Source organism: Littorina saxatilis, linkage group LG4 (genome assembly GCF_037325665.1).
Source record: "Littorina saxatilis isolate snail1 linkage group LG4, US_GU_Lsax_2.0, whole genome shotgun sequence".
In the NCBI taxonomy this organism is placed as follows: Eukaryota; Metazoa; Mollusca; class Gastropoda; order Littorinimorpha; family Littorinidae; genus Littorina; species Littorina saxatilis.
In genome coordinates this window covers 27,729,728-27,747,672 of record NC_090248.1, presented here as the reverse complement: position 1 = coordinate 27,747,672, position 17,945 = coordinate 27,729,728, and the positions used below count along the sequence as shown (strand labels likewise).

Here is a 17,945-nt window from a genome sequence, read left to right as displayed (position 1 = left end):
AGAGGCTGGAAAACAAAGACATACAGGCACCTGAAAAGGAATCTCCAAAAGATAACACTACAACAGACACTCCTTCCAGCGTGAAAGTTTCCTCCAACAATATTAGCAGCCCTGTGAAACTGGCCAACATGTTCGCTGCTTTAACAGAGATGGACACTGAACATTCTACTATAGACGTGACTGCACCCTCATCACCTACACAAACACCAACATCCCATGAAACATCTGAAAATTCATCCAAAAGCCCTTCAAAAAACATGAAATCTCTGGCCGACTCAGCCACTCGTACCAAGACTTCAAATCCTGGCCCCAGACAGCAAGCGCCTCACCAGGACCAGACCCCCAGACAACGCTTGGCGGAGTTCAGAGTTGCGTTTGACACAACGCATGTCCTACTTGGCGACTCTGTCCTCCGTCCGGTCAGACCGGACTTGTTGTTTCGGGAGAGACAGACCGAGAATCTCAGCGTGCCTGGCCTCAGTGTGGATGACCTTATGCACTGGATGAGTCACATTCCCCAGTGCAAACAAGTACAACTTGTCATCGTCCACATTGGGGTAAATACCTGCTGGGCGAACACGATCACCGAAAGCCTATGGACCAGATGCGTCAAACTTACAAAAAAAACATTCCCACACGCACGTGTTCTCTTCTCGGGGATCGTCCCTCCCCGAGGAGAACACATTGTAAAGAAGTCGGTGCTGACCTCAAACCATGCTCTTGCCGGAGTGTGTGACAGAGAAGGTGTGACATTTGTGGACCACACAACCACATTCTGCACTGGAAACGGTGCCCCTCGCAAAGCGCTGTATCGTGACGCACTTCACCCTAGCCAACAGGGCACCAGCCGACTGGCATGCAATATAAAGTATGCCTGCCTGCCTCGCCAACCGGACCAGCAGAGCCTTGGACGACGCAGGACTCTTCTGGAGTCCCCAACTTTGGTGCCGGGGTCGGACTATCCCCCTGAGCACCAACGGCTGTCCTTTCAGCAACAGCCGAGGCAAACGAATTTGCCCCCCCACTTCCCTCAACAGCAAAAACCTCCAACAATGCCCAATCGATCCAACAGCACCACCAACGATCGCCACATCCAAGGGCCAGGACGTCAGACCACATCCCCCTCGCCACCTCCCTACCGCTGGCACTACGAGCAGCGTCAGGGTCAACTGAGGCCTCAGCTCTCCTTGCCATTCCCCTACGGCTGGCACAGCGAGCAGCATCTGGGTCAACAGAGGTCTCAGTCCCCCTTGCCACCTCACCACGGCTGGCACAGCGAGCAGCATCAGGGTCAACGGAGGTCACAGCCCCCCTTGCCATCCCCCTACGGATGGCACGGCGAACAGCAACAGGGTCAACAGAGGTCGCCCCCTTCACTCTTCCCCGCCCACCATGGCCAGCCTGTGCTCCCTCCGTGGTACTGCTATGACCCAGCAGTCCCGCGATACACACAGCCCCTCTTTCATAGTAACAGCCGCATAACTGAAGGAACATTTGTATAATCATTTAAAAGGACAGAATATCACCAAGTGTGTGTGTGTGTGTGTGTGTGTGTGTGTGTGTGTGTGTGTGTGTGTGTGTGTGTTAGGCAAACTTAAATTCAACAACAATACAAGTGTTGTGGATATGTTTGATTATACATAATGGCCGTATTACTATAAATTAGAAACAAAAACTAAGGTGTTCTTACCGCCTTAAAGTGAGCAAAATAACGTTGTTGCAGAGGAAACGCTTGAAGTTTTGAAAGACAGAGAGTTTGGTCACAAACTGACAATTCATTCTTCAAAGTATATTAGCAGTGACTGATTATTCTTTTAGGTCTACAGCGTGTGCTTAAAGGCAATTATGCAAGTGAATCTGTGAATATTCTTAATTAAGCTTTCCTTGCACTCTTGAGAATCAGAACTCTATTACAACTGATGATTGTGTCGATACATTTTGTGAAGCCAAAAAACGCTCAGAGTTGAATCAGTTACTGATGATTCTGATCTGATACTGTGTCCGCTATTATCAAGTTGGGACTGTGTGAAAGCCCTCCATTCTCGTCATTCATCTTCGCGTGTCATTAACGTGACTACTGGTGTTTCAGTTATTCACTGTCGGGTCATTTTACTCGTTGAATTTGAGTTAATCTGCTCTGGTTAATTCTTGTTACTCTTAAGTCTACTTATTTCTCTTTGTGTAAAGTAGTGTAGCTTTTTTTCTCTCTTTGTTTTGTCTTTCGTTTGAATTTGACACCAAGTGTTAAACTCCATTGGTCGCATCTCTGTGTGTATCTGTGTATAGTATAATTCAATATTTTCTCCTTATTGATTATTGATTACTTTTGCTGTTTTAAAGTAATTTTGATTTTATTCTTTTTTTCTTTTCTTTTCTTCTTAAAACGTGAAAACACTGTTTTGAGATTTATCATGAGTAATTCTTCTACCTCATGGCCCACAAAAGAGGGTCTTCGTATTGGACACCTTAATATAAACCATGCAATTAATAAATTACACGAAGTTTCCACCATGCTTTTAAACTCAGGAACACATTTTCATGTTATGGGGTTTACAGAATCAAGACTATCTGACACGATTTCGGATTCTGAGGTTTGTGTTCCAGGTTACAGTGTTGTACGCAGAAACCCCCAACAATGTAAAGAAACTGGATTGCTTGTGTATATAAGTGAATCATTGACCTACACACGTTTAACACATTTAGAACAGTTTGTGGAATCCGTCTGGATCGAGGTCAAATTAAAAAAGGCACCTCCAATGCTTATTGGTTTCTGCTATAGAAATCCAGCAGAACGTGTAAACTGGACGGACAAATGTTCACATATGTTAGATGCTGCTTTGTTAGAATCAAAAGAAACCATTCTCTTAGGAGATTTTAACATTGATTTATTAAAACAAAATAAACCATGGTTAGATATGTTCAACCTTTATGATCTCAAACAAGTCGTGAACACCCCTACTAGGGTTACTGCATCTACAAGCACTTTGATAGATCATGTCTATGTTTCTAACACCCGTAACGTTGCAGAAGTTTGTGTTCCAACCAGCGGCTGTAGTGATCATTTTCCTATTTGTCTCACGTGGTCAAGAAAGGGTGTAAAAATCCCCAAAGTTGGTCACAAGACAGTAAAGTACCGCTCCTTTACTAAATTTAACGAGAACGCTTTTCTTGTAGACTTAAGTAATTCTTCTCTCTCTGATGTTTATAATTATACGGATCCTGATGATGCAATAACACACTGGATAAATGTCTTTACAGAAATATACGATAAACATGCCCCGTGGAGAATTAAGAGAGTCAAGCAAATAGTAAAACCTAAATGGTTTGATACTGAATTACAAGATGCTATTGGCCATCGTGATTTCTTAAAATCAGTTGGCAAGGAAGCAGAGTATAGAGAACAGAGAAATAAAGTAAACTCACTTAAACGAACAAAAAAAATTAAGTACTTTCATGACCTAGCGTCATCAAAGCAAAATTCAAAGAATATATGGAAAGCAATAAATGAACTTACAAATAAAACGATTGCCAGTCATTCAAGTTGTGTTAAGGACATATCCCCTGATGATTTAAACACGCATTTTTCTAAAATAGCTGAAAAAATTATTACAAATGACAAATCCAATTTGAACAATTTGAAAGTGTTAGAAGAATATTGTGAGTCGAAACAAGTTTCAAGTCAAGCGAATATTCCTCTACTTACAGTACCTGAAGTATTTTACGCACTTACACACCTTAAGCAAACAGGCTCCCGGGGAATCGACGGCCTCGATGGTAGGATTCTTAAATTGTCAGCCCCTGTAATTTCTGAAACACTCACTTACCTTTATAATCTTTGTTTAGACAAAAATTATTTCCCAGTCGCCCTGAAACAGGCTAAAGTCATTCCTCTGTTTAAATCAGGTGATAAAAAAGACCCATCAAACTATAGGCCAATTTCAATATTGTCTGTTTTATCAAAACCACTTGAAAAACACATTAACAAACATATTCTAATGCATCTTAACCAAAACAATTTACTTCACCCTAAACAATCGGGTTTTAGAGCTAACCATTCCTGCCATACTGCCTTAGTTTCTCTTGTTGATCAATGGCTGGAGAAAATCAACGACAATGAATTCTGTGGTGCCATTTTTGTTGATTTTGCTAAAGCCTTTGACGTTATTGATCACACGTTATTACTGAGAAAATTTGCATTGTATGGCGTCGGAATCGAAACTGTCAAACTTATTAGTTCATTTCTCACCGGCAGACAACAGACTGTACTAACAAACGCCTCGGCGTCGAGCATGCAAGAAGTAAAATACGGTGTACCACAAGGATCGGTTTTAGGACCCCTCCTCTTCTCTATATACATTAATGACCTCCCCCTACATATTCAAAATGTATGTGAACTTTTTGCAGATGACACCACAATTCACTCCAGCAACACAAATGTAACTCGCTTATCAGAATCACTTCAAAGGAGTTTAAACCAGTTGACAGAGTGGACTGAACTAAACCATATGTCTCTTAACCCAAAGAAAACCAAATATATGGTCATAACAACAAGACAAAAACGCCAGAATATTTGTTCAGCTGGTCCTGCTTTAATGATAGATGGTGAAATAGTGGAAAAAGTCGACCATCACAAACTGCTGGGTGTTAATATCGATAACAACTTGTCTTGGTCAACCCACATAGAGCAACTTAGTAAAGTGGTGTCTAAGAAAGTGTATCTCTTATCTAGAATTAAACACTTCCTGAACTGCCAAACCAGAAAGTTATTCTTCATTGCTCATATTCAATCTGTTATTGATTACGCATCCACTCTATGGGACTCCGCAAGTGAAAATTCCTTAAAACCACTCAGCAGATTACATAAAAGAGCGCTAAAAGTAGTATTACTAAAGCACACTACCCTCACAGAGTTAGACTACATACATTTAGGGATCTTACCTCTAAAGTCAAGACTGCTTTTTAACAAAGGAATCTTTATGCATAAAATCATATCCGAAACTCTACCCCAAACCATTTGTTCAAAGTTCTCTTTGAAGAATTCACACCACCTTATGAAATTTAACACTCCTCTTCCTAGGATAGACTTATTTAAGTCTAGTCTAGTTTATTCAGGTGGCCGTCTCTGGAACGCTCTTCCGAATGCCTTACGGGAAGCTACCAGCACAGATTCTTTCAAAAACAAATATATATCCCATTTAATGAAAATAGTATATTCTTGATTGTTATGTCCTTTGGGACACAGTCACTCACTTTTGATTTATTGTTTTGTTCACGAAATTATGATGTTCTGCATAATATCCATTGTCTTACAGAGTTGATGTACTATTGCATATAGTATTCTGACTCTAATTGACTTGCAAATTTTTACTTTGCACCTTGTCATGAACATTTATAAACTACAATGTTTCATATAATGCACTTATGTACATAAACTTATACTGTTTTACTAATTATGTAAGTATGTAGTAGTAGTTATTATAGTAGATTTAGTCCCTCTTTAGGGCGAGGGCCAGATGCAAAAAAGTATACCAATGCTTATTCTGTTACCCTCGTAAAATAAAGAATTGTCATTGTCATTGTCATTGTCATTTCTACCATGAGATATGGTCACTTTTAGTGGTTCACTACCTTATTTTGGTCACATTTCATAAGGGTCAAAGTGACCTTGACCTTGATCATATGTGACCAAATGTGTCTCATGATGAAAGCATAACATGTGCCCCACATAATTTTTAAGTTTGAAACAGTTATCTTCCATAGTTCAGGGTCAAGGTCACTTCAAAATATGTATACAATCCAACTTTGAAGAGCTCCTGTGACCTTGACCTTGAAGCAAGGTAAACCAAACTGGTATCAAAAGATGGGGCTTACTTTGCCCTATATATCATATATAGGTGAGGTATTCAATCTCAAAAACTTCAGAGAAAATGTGAAAAATGTGAAAAATAGCTGTTTTTTAGGCAACATTTATGGCCCCTGCGACCTTGACCTTGAAGCAAGGTCAAGATGCTATGTATGTTTTTTGGGGCCTTGTCATCATACACCATCTTGCCAAATTTGGTACTGATAGACTGAATAGTGTCCAAGAAATATCCAACGTTAAAGTTTTCCGGACGTCCGGACGGACGGACGGACGGACGACTCGGGTGAGTACATAGACTCACTTTTGCTTCGCATGTGAGTCAATAATTTTAATTACAATTTTCAGATTTTTAATGACTAAAGTTATAAATTAATTTTTAAGCCTACATGCTCAAATGCAATACCGAAGTCCGGCCTTCGTCGAAGATTGCTTGGCCAAAATTTTAATCAATTTGATTGAAAAATGAAGGTGTGACAGTGCCGCCTCAACTTTTACAAAAAGCCGGATATGACGTCATAAAAGACATTTATCGAAAAAATGAAAAAATCATCTAGGGATATCATACCCAGGAACTCTCATGTAAAATTTCATAAAGATCGGTCCAGTAGTTTACTCTGAATCGCTCTACACACACACACGCACACACACCACGACCCTTGTCTCGATTCCCCCCTCTATGTTAAAACATTTACCGGTAGTCATAACTTGACTAAATGTAAAAAGACACCCCCAACAACCCCTCCCCACACACACGGCGGGGATATAGCTCAGTTGGTAGCGCGCTGGATTTGTATTCAGTTGGCCGCTGTCAGCGCGAGTTCGATCCCAGGTTCGGCGGAAATTTATTTCACAGAGTCAACTTTGTGTGCAGACTCTCTTCGGTGTCCGAACCACCCCCCGTGTATACTACATTGGGTGTGCACGTTAAAGATCCCACGATTGACAAAAGGGTCTTTCCTGGCAAAATTGCTTAGGCACAGTTAATAATTGTCTACCATACCCGTGTGACTTGGAATAAGGCCGTGAAAGGTAAATATGCGCCGACATGGCTGCAATCTACTGGCCGTATAAAATTTCATCTCACACGGCATCACTGCAGAGCGCCTAGAACTGTACCCACGGAATATGCGCGATATAAGCCTCATTGATTGATTGATTGATTGACACTTTCACTTACCCCACTGATTCACCTGCCAGTGAACAACCCAGCAACCTTGTAAGCCACAGCCCCGGTGATGGCTGCCCCCTTGACACCCAGACCTGCTGCCCCTATAGACTGCATGGTGGAGACGGCAGCGACCCCTCCCCATGTCCAGGCAGTGGACATAATGGAGGCAGCTGCTGACCCAGCTGCCACTCCCGCAGTTGTGAACCCCACAGCGGACAGTGCAGCAGGGACTGTAATAGGGGCTGTAAGAGCTGCGCCAACTCCCACTGCCACGCAAACGGCTGTCGTAGAGTCCACTGGCAAAGAGACAAAAAACTTTCCTCTTAATACACGTTCATTTTCATTCTGGAAGTGTAAGGCCCACATATGGACTTAATGTATTGATTTTGCGTTACGCAGGGCCTCACATCCATAGCATAGGACAAATGTCCTGGCCAATGTAAAAGTGATAGGACATTTGTCCTGAACAAAAACAAATCAATAGGACATTTTTTTTCCGTAACAAAACGTAAATGAGTTGTTCTTCAGTACTGGTGACAGAAAGGGGGAAAAGTGGTCAAAATTCAAATCTCTAGTTTTGTTTTTGAAATATTGCTTTTCATAAAGCAGTAATACTGTAGTATCTGTTGTACATAAGAAAAAATCACTGGTTCACATGGTTCCTACATAATCTAACTTTTAAAGCTGGTTCTTGTGTGTCTGTGTGTATGTTTGTATGATGACGATAGGACCCGAAACGGCTGCACGGACTGAGACAGGAATTGCAGAGAATGTTCTTTGCCACTCGAGTCGTGTCATAGGGTACTTTTGGAATAGCAAATTTGAAAGGATTCTTCAAAAAACGGCGGAAAACATATACCCTGTGAGCTATCGAGGATCCTCCCCGTCTGGGCTGTCGAAACATGGTCTTGTTAAAAGACGTTTTCAAATGCGGCGGGGAGATACACTCGAAGCACATTTAGCGAAGTTATGTTGCCAAATCATCAAAGATGAACATTTCACAACACGGATCGATGCACACTGTCGAAATAGATGTGACTTTCACACGACCGAAGACTACTTACTAGCAGACTAGCAGACGACAAGATCTATAAGTATTTAGATCAGTGAGAGCAATCCGTTGAAGAACAGTTACTCCGCTTATTCGTCTTTAGTTAAGCTATATTTTATTTCCCCTGCCATAAGTTTCCTTGCAGATCTGCAGTCGCGTAGTGAAATGAACTAGTGTCATCGGAAGATTCTTCTCAGTCAATGATCAAAGCACAGTAAGTTCTATGCTGACAAAAGTCACTTTCGGACAACACGACGATTGACTTAATTTATGAGCCCAAAGGTAACAATATCGACAAGAATGTACGCATTTGACATTAAATGAAACATTCATAGACAGTTTCCAACTCACCAGATCTGCCAAAGAGCCGTCATTCGTGAAAAAAACGATGATTTTAATAAGACAGGTATCGGAAACAAGTCTTGGTCACCTGCGTTATTCCTTCCGGGGCGACGTGACGGCGCCACATTTGTTTGTTTATGGCTGTTTATCGCGAAACAACACAGTTGAAATTTGTGTGTAATTTACTAAAATACCACAAATGTGTGGTGAATCAGTTCGTCATCTGCGTTTCGATGGTAATTCAGTCAGATTGGAGTTACTTTGAATCGAAGGCGAGGGTAACCTGCGTTATTTGTGTGACGGCGTGAACAAATTTGATTGCAATATTTTATACAGAAAGTAAATTTCAATGATTCTGGCTCAGACTTGTAGATCTGTTATGCAGTGTTTTGGTAGTGTATCTGCTTTTCTGCTGTGAAGCTCATTTGGAGTGATACGCTGATCGAAGTGGGGTACCCTATGTGGGACATCAGCCGTATGCAGATTACGCCTCAGAACACTCTAGCATTTCACAAAGACAACAATAATTTGCAACATTTCAAGAACTGCATCAGTTTTATTAGATACTATTTCAACAAAAACAGCACAAACACGACTATTATCAACAACACAGAACGGGAGGTAAGTCTTCAAAGACGCACCAAGTGTGCGTTCCCATTTTTGGACGCCATTTTTGCTAGCATTTTCACAGTAAATCTTAATATTTTCATATCTATTGAATGATTTTGGTATTTTCTTTGATTGTGCCGATTCTCCTATCTCTCTGGCATGTCCTGGGTGCTTTGTGACCAGTTTCTCCCCTAGACTGTATTGAAAAAATGCGTCCGTGTGAGCTGACCCCCACTTTTGACCAGTAGCAAAGAACAACTCAAATATAATTAAACTTGACTAGTTTCTTGGCACGAGGGTAAAAGAACAAAAATACTTTTCTTGGGAAAAAGGTAACAGAAAATATAAAATAAATTACATCGAGTCAGTCAGGGAGGGGGTTGTGTCTTTCTTCGGCTCCGATGTTTGACTATCGCGATCGACATTCTCACCTGTGCGATCGGGCTCTAACTGCTCTGGGGCTGGAGGAAGCTCAGTTTCCGTGCTACTGACAGATGATGAGGGAAGGGACTTGAAGTGTCATTTCTTCTGTCCCTTTTCTGGGATCAGTTTTCGTTTAGGCGGCATGTTTGTTATTTTCGGGGAAAGCGCGAAGGGAGGCAACTCTCAACTGGCTTCGAGCATTCCGAGTTGCGAGCCTTTGAAACTCTTTGGTACTAGAGGCACAAAGTGTCTAATTTCGACTGCTACACATCGCTTCGCAATACATCGATAAAATAGCATTCAAACTACTGTAAATTGAGAAGTACTGACGATGTCCGGATCAAATGATAGAATAATCGGACATTGACCACTTTGTGACAAAACAATAGGACATGTGTCCTCCTGCATGAAAAATGTATAGGACATTTGAAAAAAATATCCTCATATGTCCGATGTCCGACGTGGATGTGAGGCCCTGGTTACGCGACTTGTTTAGACTTTGCTTTTTCAAATTTTCTCGGATTATTAAGGCCTTCAAAGGGCTGTTCCACTGCATTGAGAAAGTACGTAGTATGCTCAAAACGTTAATCAGGTCTTGGCTATTTCTAAAGCTGCGTCAGGGTTCCACTCATACACTCCACCTAGAGATTATCAGGACTTCCAACTATAATGGAACTTGAGAATATTTAGAGGGTCCAAAGACTATATTCTTGCTTTTGGAAGGTACATTCCTTGCCGGCAAAAGATCCTTTGATTTAATTTCAATGTAATGCAGAAATTTGGTCCGTTCTTCGAGTCCTGTACAAAAATAGTATGGTCATAAATATATATTGGTAAAATTAGCTCAGTATATTTGCGTGGGTACCAAATCAGCGCAACATGTTTTTTAAACAAGCCTTGTAAATTGTAGGCTGGTCAAAGCATGGGGCCAAAACAACGCTGACCCAATGTTTTTCCTTGATTTTTGATATATATCACAACACAACATTTGTGTATATTTTTGAATTCAGGATACGGTAAAGAATACAATGCAATAATTGTAATCTGTATCAGTGTATGCATGTAAGGTTCTCATTCTTGCAAGATAACATGCAGATAGCTGGATTTGTTGAGAGCCTTTTAATCATAGCTTCCTTCAGTTACAAGCATGGCTGCGGAGAGGAGGTGTCTTAATGACGCAACCCAACACAACAACTAATAAACAACTAATACAATCTACATCTCCCTTCTCAATGGAGATGTAACAAAACAAAGCAATGCTGAAACAAAAGTAGCATGAAACTCTAAACTCAAACATAAAGTTATTAATTTCTGCTCTTCATACAAGGTATAATAAAATATTAAAACTAAGAAAACAAGTAAATTGTCAATTGTCTCTTTCCTTTCTTCCTGAATGAAAGAAAATAACTAAACGGTTCTGAGAAAAACAAAGAAAACAAGTAAATTGTCAATTGTTTTTTTTTTCTTTTCTTCCTGAACGATTTTGATTTTGCAATGACTTCACACTGTCTTGATTGTTTGTTTCTGTGTTCGAATACAGATTCTGACTGCATTGTTGCCAACATCGGTCAGTGTCAATGTGATCAAGTGTCAAAATATTTTGGATTTGGCTTCACAACTCTTCCACAGCGCGTCACCGTGGGTTGTGTGAGAGTATCCTCGAACTGGACCTTGGGCTGACTGGGTACTGAAGGAGGCATCAGATCAGGGCTGGCTGGCAATGCTGGTGGCGCAGGATGTGGAGGTGACAGAGATTTGGAAGAGAGGGTTGTGGGTGACACGGGGTGAAGTGGGGTGGTAGAGATTCTCCTGGGCACTTGTGGCATGGGAGGGGTTGGGTTAGTTGCTGTGGGATGAACAGTAACTGAGTGACGAAGAGTTGCCTGTGGCAGAGGACATGAGTCTAGCTGCCTCTGTTCATTGTTCGAAGCGCTGTCGTTAGAGATGGTCCACTGCGGTCTGGGTTCACGGACAGGCAGGAGATGTTGTCTGTTGCGGACATAGTCTGCGCCGTCGGATGTGACGACATACGACCGAGGGCTGCCGCGGGCGGACTTCACAACAGCAAGCTTCTGAAATCCTTTTTTAGTTTGCATGCGCACCACTTCACTGCGTCTCAGTGGTCTTTGGTCTTTTGCTGACTTGTCGTGATGACATTTCTGCTGCTGACGGGCGGATTTTAACTGCTTTGAGACGGAGGTGGTGTTCAAGGGCTTGGGTCTCAAAAGCTTTGTTGAGGTTGGCAGGGTGGTGCGGGTGCGTCGGGATAGTAGGCGCTGTGCCGGTGACCCCATGGCATCTCTTGGGGTGTTGCGCAAGTTCAGAAGACCTAGCATCATGTCGGAACCGTCTTTCTTGCTTTTGTTTAGCAACTGCTTGGCCTGTTTGACAGCGTTTTCAGCCAGGCCATTGGACTTTGGGTAGTAAGGGCTGCTGGTGGTGTGTACGAAGTTCCATTCTTTTGCGAATTGTTCAAATTCATGACTGACGAACTGACTGCCATTGTCGGTCATGAGTTTTTCTGGGATGCCGTGAGTCGCGAAGAGGCGTTTCATTTTGCCAATGACTGAGCGTGAAGTGCTGTCAGGCAAAGAGTCCATTTCAAACCATCCAGAGTACGAGTCAACGACAACTAGGTACTGGTGGTTGTTCCAGTCAAACAGGTCGGCAGCAACGGTTGACCATGGAAGCTCAGGAACAGGATGGTTGATGAGAGGTTGTTTCTGCAGGTGGGCTTTGTTGCTGTTACAGGCGGAGCATTGTGAGACAGCGTGCTCAATGTCTTGGCGCATTCTTGGCCAGAAGACGATGTCACTGGCGAGTTTTCTGGTGCGCTCAACTCCCATGTGGCCTTTGTGTAGGACAGCAACATATGTTGACCGTAGCGTTGGCGGAATCACTGCCCGCTGTCCTTTCAGGATGATGTTTTCAATCACCAGTTCGTCGCGGAAAGAAAAGTAAGGTTTGAGCTCAGGCGGCACACTACGCTCGTGTGCAGGCCAACCTTCTGTGATGAACTTTGCTAGTTTCTGCATGGTCGCGTCAGCCAGTGTTTCTTGTTGCAACTCCGTCATTCTGGACGGCGAGATGGATAGCACGGTCATGACGTCATGCTCAAATTCTGCTCCTTCGGCCGGTCCTTCAGGGTGAGCTCTGGATAACGTGTCAGCCAAGAACAGTTCTTTTCCCTTCTTGTAGACGAACTGCAGGTGGTATCGCTGCAACTGCAGGAGCATTCTCTGTAGACGAGCTGGGGCATCATTCAGAGGCTTCTTTACGATGCTGATCAGAGGCTTGTGGTCAGTCTCTATGGTCACTTGCCGACCGTAGATAAAATCATGGAATTTCTTGCAAGCAAAGACTGCAGCCAGGAGCTCCTTTTCAATCTGTGCGTATCTGGTTTCGGCATCTGAAAGAGCTCGTGAAGCGAAAGCAACAGGGGACTCGTTCTGGAGACATGCTGCACCAAGTCCGCTTTTGGAAGCATCCACAGACAAAACCACAGGCTTTGCAGGGTCAAAGAATTTCAGCACTGGAGGATTCGCAAGGTCATCTTTCAGTCGGTCAAACGCCTGCTGGTGCATTTCAGTCCAGTTCCACACAACGTCATTGTGCAGAAGTTCGCGCAATATGGATGTCTTCTCGCTGTAGTCCTTGATGAACTTGCTCAAATAGTTCGTCATGCCGAGGAAACGTTGAAGCGCAGCTTGGTTCTCCGGTGGCGGCATGTTCCGGATATCATCAGTTTTTTCAGTGTCAGGCTTCAGACCATCCTCGGTGAATCTGTGTCCAACAAAAGACACGCTCTTTGCTCGAAACTTGCATTTGCTGAGGTTCAACTTCAGTCCGATCTGACGCGCTCTTTCCAGAATCTTTCTCAGGTTTGCATCATGTTCCTCCACGGTTGAGCCCCAAATCAGAATATCGTCGACAATGATTGCGCATGGGTAGCCCTCAAACAGTCTTTCCATAGCCTGCTGAAAGACTTCTGAGGCTGTGTTGATGCCAAAAGGCATGCGAAGGAACCTGTACCTCCCAAAGGGAGTGCTGAATGTGGTTCGCAGTGAGGAATGTTTGTCCATCCGGATTTGCCAAAATCCAGCCTTTGCGTCTAGGGTTGAGAAGACTTTTGCGTTGCCGATGCGTGATGCTACGTCGTCTGCTGTACGCATGGGATAGTGTGGTCGTAGAAGAGATTTATTGAGGTCTCTGGGATCCAAGCAAATTCGGACGTCACCATTTTTTTTCTTTGTGGCAACCATTTGCGAAACCCATTCTGTGGGCTCAGTTTCGCGCACTATGACGCCTTTCATGATCATGTTTTCCAGCTCTTCTTTGACCTTCGTCTCCATGGCCTGAGGAATCTTGCGTGCTGGTTTGACTACAGGAGCGACGGTGGGGTCTACTCTCATGACGTACTTGGGTGGAAGTGTCCCTAGCTTGTCGTCATCAAACAGGTCCCGAAACTCTGTAGTAATCTCTGCATGAAGCTGAGTTTCGTTCTCGTTCTTGAGCTCGTACACCGATTTGTCAAGCTCAATGAGCTGTAGGCGGAGGGCATCATTTAAACCAAGGATGGGGGTGGCCAGTCGATCAATGACTTGAAACGTGATCATCTGCATCGTATCGCCGATCCTGCAGTGAAGATCAACGGTGCCCAGAGTGGAGAAACGATCGCCACCATAAGCCACAAGGTTCACCGCTTTTGACTTGTTGATCTTCTCAGTCGCTTTCACTTTCTGAAAATGTGACAGCGGAAGGACATTGCATTTTGCTCCGGTGTCAATTTTCAGTCTAATATTGCGTGCATTTATGGTTGCTGTGCAGTGTATTTCATTCTGATGCTGTGTCTGCATGACGGCATGGACCTCCCAATCTTCAGTAGCATCTTCTTCGTCATCAACAACATTCACGTTCTGACTTGCTTGTCGCCTTTGAGTCCGACTTGACTTACATACTTGCGCAAAGTGGTTCATCTTGGAACAGGCAGAGCACTTTTTTCCAAGTGCGGGGCAAAGTTCTTTATTTCGTGCATGGCTGCGGCCGCAGTACAAACATGGCCTTGAGTTGTTCTGCGATGGTTGAGCTTTGTGAGTGACAGCATTCACCTCATGGCTCTGTGACATCTGCGTGCTGTGTTTCTCTGCACTGTCGTGGATGTGGCACATCTGGACTGCCTTGTGAAGTGTCAAGTCTTTCTCTTTCAACAGCTGTTTTCTCAGAGAGTCTGATCTCAATCCACAGACAATTCTATCACGAATGAGAGAGTCCTTCAAAGCTGCGAATTCACAGGTGTCAGCCATGATCTTCAGTGATGTGATGAAGCTCTGTACAGGCTCAGATTCTCCTTGAAATCTGGTGTTGAACCTGTGTCGTTCAATTATGACATTAGTCAATGGATCACAAAGTTCGCGGAACTTCGCTTTCAGCACTGCCACACTCTCTGGATTCTCGGCAGCCTGAATGACGTCACCATCGTTATTCTTCACCTCAGGCGCATAGGTGAAGGTCTTTGCTTTTTCAATAGCTTCTCTCCCTGCAAGATTCAACAGTATGTATGATCTAGTGTGATCGTTTGTATTGCCATGCGCTGCCTCGATATAGATGTCAAATTCAGTTTGAAAATGTCTCCAGTTTTCAGCAACGTTGCCGTCAAATGATAGTGGGTCCGGCTTTCGTAGGTATTCCATGACTCGGATTCAGATCTAAATCTTAACCACTGCGCCACACACTTGACTTCAAATGTTCTGTCAACGACGTGTCCACTCCCACACAGCTTGCGTATGTGTCGGGGACGGAAATAACGAATTGAACGAACAGCGCGTCGATTCGATTGTTTCAGTTCTTTGCAAAGATTCTACCTACTTGGTTGAAAATGAGCTGCACGATGTAGAGTTCGTGGATTCTGGTCACTTCTGACACCATGTAAGGTTCTCATTCTTGCAAGATAACATGCAGATAGCTGGATTTGTTGAGAGCCTTTTAATCATAGCTTCCTTCAGTTACAAGCATGGCTGCGGAGAGGAGGTGTCTTAATGACGCAACCCAACACAACAACTAATAAACAACTAATACAATCTACAATGCAAACATGTGATTTTAATCCAAAAGTTTAATGATAAACCAATTATTTAATTTCTAAGCTTCAATTTCAACCGACTTAAGTGCAATCCCATAGTCCAGACTGAGTGGAAGAAAGACAAAAAGAGGTAATCTTGAACTTTAGCGTGTTAAATTCATAGCTCAGAATCCAGTGACATTCTTTTCTTATTCTTGATACAAGTCCATGTAACTGTAAGCAAGCCAAAGAACATTTGTCATGAAATTAATTGACGGATTGAGCTCCAAACTTAAGCATAATTAATTAATTTGGTTGTTCACTCGACGAAAATGCACCGAAAATGGCGTACGTTGTCAACCATGGGACATCATTAACACGAAAGAGTTGTCTTCCTTGTCCGCTCATACGGATGATTCCTTCTTTGACCCATGTAAACGAAATGCATTCGTACAGTTCATTGGAGTTCATTCCGTAACTTCAAAGGGATCTAAAATGACTTGTTATGATTACAAGTGCAGGTTCTACAAATTTGGAGACTTAAATGCCTCTGAATTATGAGCTATGAATTTAACAAACTAAAGTTCAAGATAACCCAAAAAGACAACAACAAAACCCAATCTAGAACAAAAAACAAACACAACAACCAAAAAACAAACACTTCTGTGGAAGAATTTGTATGCAAAGTTTCATGAAAATCTGTCCAGGGGTTTTCTGGGAAATACTCTGCACACACACACGCACTCGAGTCACACACACTGTGACACACACTCAGTCAGTGTCCCACTTTAACCCGTGAATACAATGTCGCTATCTGTAAGTGCAGAACTTTGCCTGCTGTTTTTATCTGCTCTCTTTCCTTTGTCAGCTGCTCAAACACAAAATAAGGGCGCAAATAGCATGAATGGTAATCTTGAACTTTAGCGTGTTAAATTCATAGCTCAGAATTTTCAGAAGTTCAAGATTACCGCATGAATAAGGCATGACTTCTAATAGACATGTCAAAACCTTCAATTTGAAGTTGGATTTCAGGGCCGGACCCAGGGGGGGGGGGGGGGGGGGGGGTTCCAGTGAACCCTCGGACTAGTGAACCCTCGGACTAGTGGGACGTTCTCATGTAAGGTATGGACTTAGAACAATGGCCGCAAGAACCGAGGGAACCGTGTTTTTGACTCACTTGGGGAACCCAATCCTCTCAAATGCGTTCGTGTGCACACTATTGAAGCTACAGAATATGAATCAAGTTTACTTATCACTGATATCTCTCGTCTGAAGCTGGATATATTCAAAGAAATGTGACAGAAAAGCACTTCAAATCGGTATCAGAGAGCAAGCGAACAACAACGTAGTACGGGATGATGGTTGACAATCGCGTGAGGTCACGCTGACCGAGCAGGGTACCCCAAGAGTTCACGTGAGCGGCCTCGCTTCGCATCTTGAACACGCGGCCAGTACAACTGGCCTTGACACGGAACGATTCAAGGGGGGCAATCTCAAGTCATTTGAAAGAGGGAAATCCAAACGCAATCCGCATTGTTCGATTTTATGGGCTTGGACGATAGAGAAAAATAAGACAAGCAAAAGCTGGAGTCCAGTCTGGACGAAACTGCTATCAAGAACGCAGAATTGATTTTTTCTGAGTTTTTATTTTAGCCGTAAGCGCCATTTCTCATTTCGAATTTCTCATAACTGCTGTTCACCGCAGTGAAACCAACAAAGGGGCCTCACTCTGGAAGAGTTTCCTGCTCCGATAAACATGGCGCTTACGGCAAAAAAAAACTCAGAAAAAATCAATTCTGCGTTCTTGATAGCAGTTTCGTCCAGACTGGATTCCAGCTTTTGCTTTTCTTATTTTTCTCTATCGTCCAAGCCCATAAAATCGAACAAGGCGGATTGCGTTTGGATTTCCCTCTTTCAGATGACTTGAGATTGCCCCCCTTGAATCGTTCCGTGTCAAGGCCAGTTGTACTGGCCGCGTGTTCAAGATGCCTCGCTTCGCATCTCTTCAATGAATGTCTCTGGAGACTGGTGCCACTAAATACACGTCTGAATACGTTGAACTACAAAAGTGAACTTCATCATATGTGTTGTACATAGCCACTCGCGAACACAGCTACTAATACTGTACTAATCGCTCCAACGATACTTACTTGTGTCCGTATGCAGTTACAGTCTTGACCTGTTCCCTTCTCTTCAATTTATTCGACACGGGCCGTGCAGTGGATGACTCGTGAGTAAGCTTATTCTGAGTGCAGGCAGCAGCGCACCTCAATCAACCAATGGCGTAAGTCGTATCAGGTGGAGCTGTTTTCATGTTGCACAAGTTTCGGAGAACATTCTGTTAGTGACGAATTCCTGGAAATCATGAAACTGAAAATGTACAGTAACAATTTATCCTTTGTGGCAATAACCTGATTTAATCGAAAATTTT

At 43.1% G+C, this 17,945-nt stretch overlaps 1 long non-coding RNA gene across 1 annotated transcript in view; it reads right to left on the bottom strand.

Moving 5' to 3' along the window:
- LOC138964391 (uncharacterized) overlaps positions 1 to 17,854 on the bottom strand; it is a 72,672-nt gene extending 54,818 nt beyond the window's left edge. The window contains exon 1 of the long non-coding RNA XR_011455095.1: positions 17,665 to 17,854. This is a non-coding gene — a long non-coding RNA (uncharacterized lncRNA). The remainder of the gene's footprint in view (positions 1 to 17,664) is intronic.
- Between the last annotated feature and the right edge of the window lie 91 nt (positions 17,855 to 17,945).